The 7,242-nt window shown below is 42.1% G+C and overlaps 1 non-coding gene across 1 annotated transcript; it reads right to left on the bottom strand.

Moving 5' to 3' along the window:
- Window positions 1–5,714: 5,714 nt before the first annotated feature.
- On the bottom strand, window positions 5,715–5,785 carry TRNAG-CCC (transfer RNA glycine (anticodon CCC)). The gene has a single exon. It is a non-coding gene; the product is annotated as a tRNA-Gly (tRNA).
- Window positions 5,786–7,242: the final 1,457 nt, after the last annotated feature.

The raw sequence follows: 7,242 nt of genomic DNA, 5'->3' as shown, positions 1-7,242 counted from the left end.
AGCTGGACCTACTCACTTAGCGGTTTAAGCCAATGTTTTCATCTACATATAACTGAATTCTCATTCGTGTTCGTGTTTGAATAGCTGAGGGCAGTAGAGTTAAAGGCGAGTCCGCGTATAATCAAGGTGTGAGTCGGCTAGACTTATTTCTGTATATTTGATGGGTTTTGTTTTTATTCTTTGAATTTTTTGGTTTTCCTGAATGAATCTAGGAAAGAATATGGGAGTAGTAGCTTTATTTTCAAACCCACCAGCCCACTCATTGGAAACCCCATGGGGAAGGTCTACTCTGTTCTATGGGGTTGCTACGAGTAAGAATTGAATCAACGGCAGCAGGTTTGGTTTCTTTGGTTTTAGCTTTATTTTATTTCTAGAAGGCAAAAACATGGTTAACTAATTTTTCTCAAACCGTATTTGTCTATCATGCAATTTTCAATAAAAACTTAAAAAAAACTATTATATTTAGCCACATATGATCCCGTGCCCTAAAGCACTATTTTTCATACTGTCGTTTGCTGTCTACATGCATCAGAATCGCCTAGAGAGCCTAGAGAGCTTGGTAGAGAGCAGGTTTCAGGCACAACAAATGGTCTTTATTTGTCTGCAGCAACAGAGGAAGAAGAGTCAGAAACAGGAGGAGGAAATACAATGTGTGGCTAATGGCCTCCGTGAACAACTGCCTCCTTTGCATTGAGTCCAGAAGAAACGGATTGTGCCTAGCTACCACACTATACATTTTGATCAAAAATTCTATAAAGGAATCCAGATCAAAAGCAGGAAAATGCAGAATAGAATTTAAAATTCTTATGGAATCTAGGATTTCTAGAGCCATGGAGGCTGAATAAACCTCTGAAACTATTGCCCTGAGATAATCTTTAAACCTTGAATTAAAAATATCTCCTGAAGTCATCTTAAAACCAAACAATACTTTAGCTTTTTTTTTAGTAAAGAACGTCTACCTTAAGCATTATGCTCTTTTAAGATTTATCTGTACGGGAACAACTTGACAACAGCAACTGGAAAGATTAGATAGGAACACTGGAGGACAGTGAATTTATGCTAATGGAGGAGGAATAATTTAGAAAGGAAAGTTGCACAACTCAAAGAATGTAGTCAGTGTCACTAAATTGTACATGTAGAAACTGTTGCAGTGGTATATGCTTTGCTGTGTATATTCTCAGCTTGCCAACAACGAAAACAAAGTAAATAATAAAAAATGCAGATTCCAAGGGCCCATGGCTATAAAATCACTGGAATTGGAGCCCAGGAATCTTCTCCCAATAAACTGTCTGGTGATTTCAGAGAATATAAATGAGAGAGCCAGTGTCCCAGATATTTTGACTAAGATATATGGTTTGGGGAGAAAAGACCACAGTCTTCAATTTACACGTCAATCACTGGACAGTGAGCTTTTTGAAGGCAGAAAAAGGGTTGTCATCGTACCCTCAGACCAGGTTCTGGCTCAGAACTAGAAAACAAGCTGGGCTTGAAATGAGCCACTCCAGAGGCAGGAAAGAGAAGATCCTGCCAGTACAAAGGAAGAATAGCCAAGAGCAGAGAGTGTGTCCTTTGGACCTGGGATCCCTGTGTTGAGAAGATCCTGCACTCAGGAAACAGAGAGCAAGCTGTAACCCTGAAGAAGGCAAGAAGCAGTGGCAGAGAAGTGGTGGCAGGAGAGACCTCAGTGGGCTTCCTGGCCCATGGAGGGAGAAATCTGAGTGCCTTCCGTCAAAGACAGAGGGTAAGGAAGAGGCATGCCTGCAAGCAGGGCTGGGAAGAGGCTGTCCTGATGGGAGAACTGTATCCTGAGCGTTTCTGAACCTGAAGTATAACCTGTTACTTCCCTAATGAACCACATAATCATGGGTATTGTCTGAGTCCTGTGCGGCCATTGCAAAGAACTTATTAAGCCCAGCAGAGAAGTAGAGAGTGCTGTGGAAGGGGCAGTTGGTGTCACAATCGGTAAAGATGGCAGAGACAGGAGGCATGTCTGACCTCCACCTCATAGGAATCAGCCTTGGGCTGTTGATCTTGGGTCTCCTTTCCACTTGCGAAGTTAGAGGAGGTCAGACACCATCCCTGTGCCGTTTTTATAGGGAAGTATTTTGTCTTCTGATAATCCTATTAATGTGCAGAAGCTCCAGGAACTGAAGAATCTCCCATTGTTTTACTGCCCAGGAAGTAATGTCAATTTTAAAGGCTAATTTGTCCAATTTAAAAGGGCTAATTTTCAGGCAGAAAAGAAAATGATGTCATTGATTTCACAAGCACAATGTGCACTGACAGACGGTGCCTCCAAAAGTCAAAACAAAATCCTCTTCAACATCTTTTCTTTATTGTTGTCAAAATATATAAAACACATTTGACAATTCAAGATTTTTCAAGTATACAGTTTACTGATCTCAATTACATTAAACATGTTGTACAACCATCACCCATAATGCTTGCCAAGCCTCTCATCATCATGAACAGAAACTCACTGCTTCCTAAATAATGACTCCCCTTTGCCCCCTCTGTCCCGCCCCTAGTAACTAGTAATAAACTTTAGTCTCTATCTATTTGCCTAGTTTTGTTATTTCATATAAGTGAGATCATACAATATTTGTCTTTTTGTAATTGCCTTATTCCACTCAGCATAATGTTTTCAAGGTTCACTCATGTTGTAGCATGTATCAGGACTTCATTTCTCTTTTGACTGAGTAGTATTTTATTGTACATATATACCACATTTTGTTTATCCATTCATCTATTGATAGACACATTGGTTGTTTCAACCTTTTGGCTGTTGTGAATGGTGCTGCAATGAACATTGATATGTGTGTGTCTGTTAGTGCATTGCTGCTTTTAAGTCTTTTGGGTATGTACCTAGGGGTGGAATAGCTGAGTTGTAAGGTAGGTCTATGTTTAACTTTCTGAGGAACCAACATCTCCTGAAAGGTAGGAACGCACTCCACTTTCTTCTGCATAAACAAGTCTACTGATTCCGGCAAGTTCCAAAGGCTCAGGAGTGTGAGGGGAAAAAAAAAATCCTGAACACTTTTCAAAAAAATATAGTATGAAAAAAAGGCAGTAAGGCACCTTTCTTTCTTTTAAGAGGCATTTTAGATTGTTAGCATTCTTGGAACCACGGGAAAATCACAGAGATAGGGTGGGGGTGTAAATGAGCTTCTCTAATAGGATCTCCTTTTGGTATCTACTCAGAGTTTTGGGTGTAACTCTGTGTGCATATTTTGTAATTTGATCTACAGTACTACTTTCCATCCCAAACCCAGTGCCCTCGAGTTGATTCCGACTCATAGCAACCCTATAGGACAGAGTAGAACTGCCCCATAGAGTTTCCAAGGAGCACCTGGAGGATTCGAACTGCCGACCCTTTGGTTAGCAGCCGTAGCACTTAACCACTACACCACCTACTTTCCGTAGACAGGTAAATTAATCACTCATACGCGTGCGCGCACGCACACACACACAAAACGGTTTCCGTTGAAGAAGGCATAATACACCACTACACAATGGAAACCATTTCTCTTATCTGCTGAGAAAATAAAGTAGAGGAAATTATCCAATAATCATTGCAAGTAAATACCCTGAAACCTACAGATGTATAGCGCCCTATCAAAAATCTCAACGGAGTGCCCAGCCCAAGAAGGAAAGTTGGAGGACAGTATTCTGGAACGTCAGAACACCAGGAATGAAGAAAAGATCCTCAGTTCTTCTAAGAAAAAAAAGGAACCTTGCAAACAAAAATAAGGTCAGAATGTCATTGAAGTTTTTAATAACATTATTAACCCTAGAAGATAAATCAAAGAAAATTACTTTTAAGCTAGAATTTTATGTGGAACCAAACTGTCAAACACACGTTATGGTGTGTTAGAGATATTTGCTGCCAGTGAAACATGAGTGAAAAACAAGACAGAGGAAGATATGAAATCTAAGAAACAGGAGATCCAACACCATAGAGGAGGGACGGGAAGCCCCAGCATGACAGGCATGCAGTTGGGCTAGAGAGCAATCAAAGGAGATGTGTGCAGTAGGGTGGAGTACCATGTAGGAAGTGCCTGGGAAAAAATTAAAATAAAACTGAGCATTATGTGATATTTATTGACAGTCTGGGAAATTCAAGTAAATCAGGATGTTGAACTAGTCTGGGATGCTGATTGGTTCCCCCAAAATCAACCCTGGAAGAATGATACGATCAAGAGGGAAACATGATTTCCAGGAAGTATGAAGAATTGTAAACATTTTGAGAGACTGCAAAGAAGCCCTGGTGGTGCGACGGTTAAGTGATCGGATGTTTAACTGCTCGGTTTGCAATTTCAACCCACCCAGCCGCTCCAGAGGAGAAAGACCTGGTAATCTGCTCCCATCAAGATTAAACCAAAACTAAATCCACTGCCGTTGACTCGATTCCGACTCATTTTGACCCCATAGGACAGGGTAGAACTGCCCCATAGAACTTCCAAGGCCACATCTTTCTTTGGCAGAGAGGCTGCTGGGTTCCAACTGCTGACCTTTTGGCTAGCAGCCTCCCGCTTAACTACTGTGCCACCAGGACTCCTTCCATAAAGATTACAACCTAGGAAACCCTACGGGCAGTTCTATTCTTTCACATGAGATTGCCATGAGTTGAAATCGACTCCACAGCACCTAACAACAACAACAGAGAGACTACGGGCAATCGTGAACTGGTGTGTGAGGAAGGTGATGTGCAGAGGTAGCAAACAGAGGACAAGATGGAGGAAAGAAAGCATTTCCAGTTCTGTGCTTGCATCTCACTCCAATGGCCTGGGCCAATCATTTCTTGTCCCTTCAAGAAAGAGTCAGGTGGACTGAAACCACCAATATGTCTGGGAACTACACAAGCTTTGCTGGAGAAAAGAGTTGACGAAAACAGTGTGGACAAACCACAGGCCCCCAGACATTCCTTTTCTGGAGTCTCCTCCTCCAAACCTCCAGAGCCAAGGATTGACATGGCCTCCTCCCAGTGTTATTTAACCATGAGCAATAAAAATGATACACTGACCTGAAGATTGACCTAGTGGAGTGTTAAACAAACAGGAGTGAGAAAAGTGATTTTCTTGTACATGTTGCTCTCCACGTCTGGGTCGTGTTTGTCCTTAATTTTACCAAGAGCAGGAGAGCATCAGGGAGGAAGGAAGATCTAAGGCCCCTCTGCACAGCTCACCTCATCTTGAGAATTTCCTCCCCACAAACCTCCCTCTTCTCGGGGTATCTGCCCAGCCCACAGCTTCTCTCCTTTCAGGAATTTCATTGCTTTTTCTTTACTCCATAGTGAGACCTGGCCCAGTGATCAGTTCAAGTTCCAGGATTTGAATCAATGGGCAGGTGACACTTTAGATTCCAGGGATCCTCCAGGAGAAAAGATAAAAATAACAATGGTTTGGATTTCAAGTATACAAAACCGCACACCCGCCCACATCACTTGTCCGTTCAAAGACTGGGTGTCTGCCACGTTGTTGCTGGTATGCCTGCCGAGTACTAACCATTACAAAAACACCACGCGGCCCCGTTCAGATCTACTCCTTAACGTCTTCTGCTCCAGAAATAACTCCAGGTGTACAGTTCTCATTTTCCTTTCCCGCTTTTGCAGCCAGAGGGCCAAATGACCTGTTTTGCCTGTCAATGAATAATCCAGCAGAGCAGGAAGTGTAACAGCTTTGGGCAAGTGAAGGAGAGAGGGGGAAAAGAGCTCTTGCACTGGCCGGGAATCGAACCCGGGTCTCCCGCGTGGGAGGCGAGAATTCTACCACTGAACCACCAATGCTTGCCTGGGATCAATTTGCACACTTACCTTGGTATGGCTATTGAGAAAAAGACTAGCAGGACTTGGAAAAAGCAACTCAAATATTTTTTTGTTGCTCAAGATCATTCAAGAGCGGCTGCAGCTGTACACCGACCGGGAACTGCCAGAAATTCAAGCCGGATTCAGAAGAGGACGTGGAACGAGGGATATCATTGCTAATTTTAGATGGATCCTGGCTGAGAGCAGAAAATAACAGAAAGATGTTTACCTGTGTTTTATTAACTATGCAAAGGCATTTGACTGCATGGATCATAACTAATTATAGATAACATTGCTAAGAATGGGAATTCCAGAACACTTAGTTGGGCTCATACAGAAACTGTACATAGACTAAGAGGCAGTCATTCAAACACAAGGGGATACTGCATGATTTAAAATCTGGAAAATTGTGCTTCAGGGTTGTATCATTTCACCACACCTGTTCAATCTGTATGCTGAGCAAATAATCCGAGAAGCTGGACTACATGAGGAGCCAGGTATCAGGATTGGAGGAAGACTCGTTAACAACATGTGATATGCAGATGATACTACCTTGCTTCCTGAAAGTGAAGAGGACTTGAAGGACTTACTGATGGAGATCAATGACCACAGCCTTCAGTATGGATTACACCTCAACAAAAAGAAAACAAAAATCCTCACAACTGGACCAATAAGCAACATCATGACAAACGGAGAAGACACTGAGGTTGTCAAGGATTTCATTTTACTTGGATCCACAATCAACACCCCTGGAAGCAGCAGTCAAGAAATCAAATGACACATTGCACTGGGCAAAACTGCTGCAAAAGACCTCTTTAATGTGTTGAAAAGCAAAGATGTCACTTTAAGGACTAAGGCGCACCTGACTCAAGCCGTGGTATTTTCAATTGTCTCATATGTACTCGAAAGCTGGACAATGAATAAGGAAGACCAAAGACAAATTGACGTCTTCGAGTTATGGTGTGGGTGAAGAATGTTGAATATGCCGTTGACTGCCAATAGGAAAAACAAATCTGTCTTGGAAGAAGTATAGTCAAAATGCTCCTTAGAAGCAAGAATATGGAGACTTGGTATCACATACTTTGGGCATGTTATCAGGAGGGATTAGTCCCTGGAGAAGGACATCGTGCCTGGTAAAGCAGAGGGTCAGCTAAAAGAGGAAGACCCTCAACCAGATGGATTAACACAGCGGCTGCTACAATGGGCTCAAGCATAACACAGATCATAAGATGGCTCAGGATCTGGCAGTGTTTTGTTTTTTTGCAAATAGGGTTGCTATGAATCAGAACCAACTTGATGGTACCTAACAACAACAACAACAACAAAATGGGTTTAAACAGTTCTCTTTGGAAAAAACAGCTAACACATAAAAGATGCCCAGAAAAAAGGGCATCAGGCAACACACTATAAAGTTATAGCATTCAAATAAAATGATCTGC

The sequence above is a fragment of the Loxodonta africana genome, chromosome 3, assembly GCF_030014295.1.
Source record: "Loxodonta africana isolate mLoxAfr1 chromosome 3, mLoxAfr1.hap2, whole genome shotgun sequence".
In the NCBI taxonomy this organism is placed as follows: Eukaryota; Metazoa; Chordata; class Mammalia; order Proboscidea; family Elephantidae; genus Loxodonta; species Loxodonta africana.
Note: the sequence above shows the minus strand (reverse complement) of the source record. Positions and strands in the feature narration are given on the sequence as shown.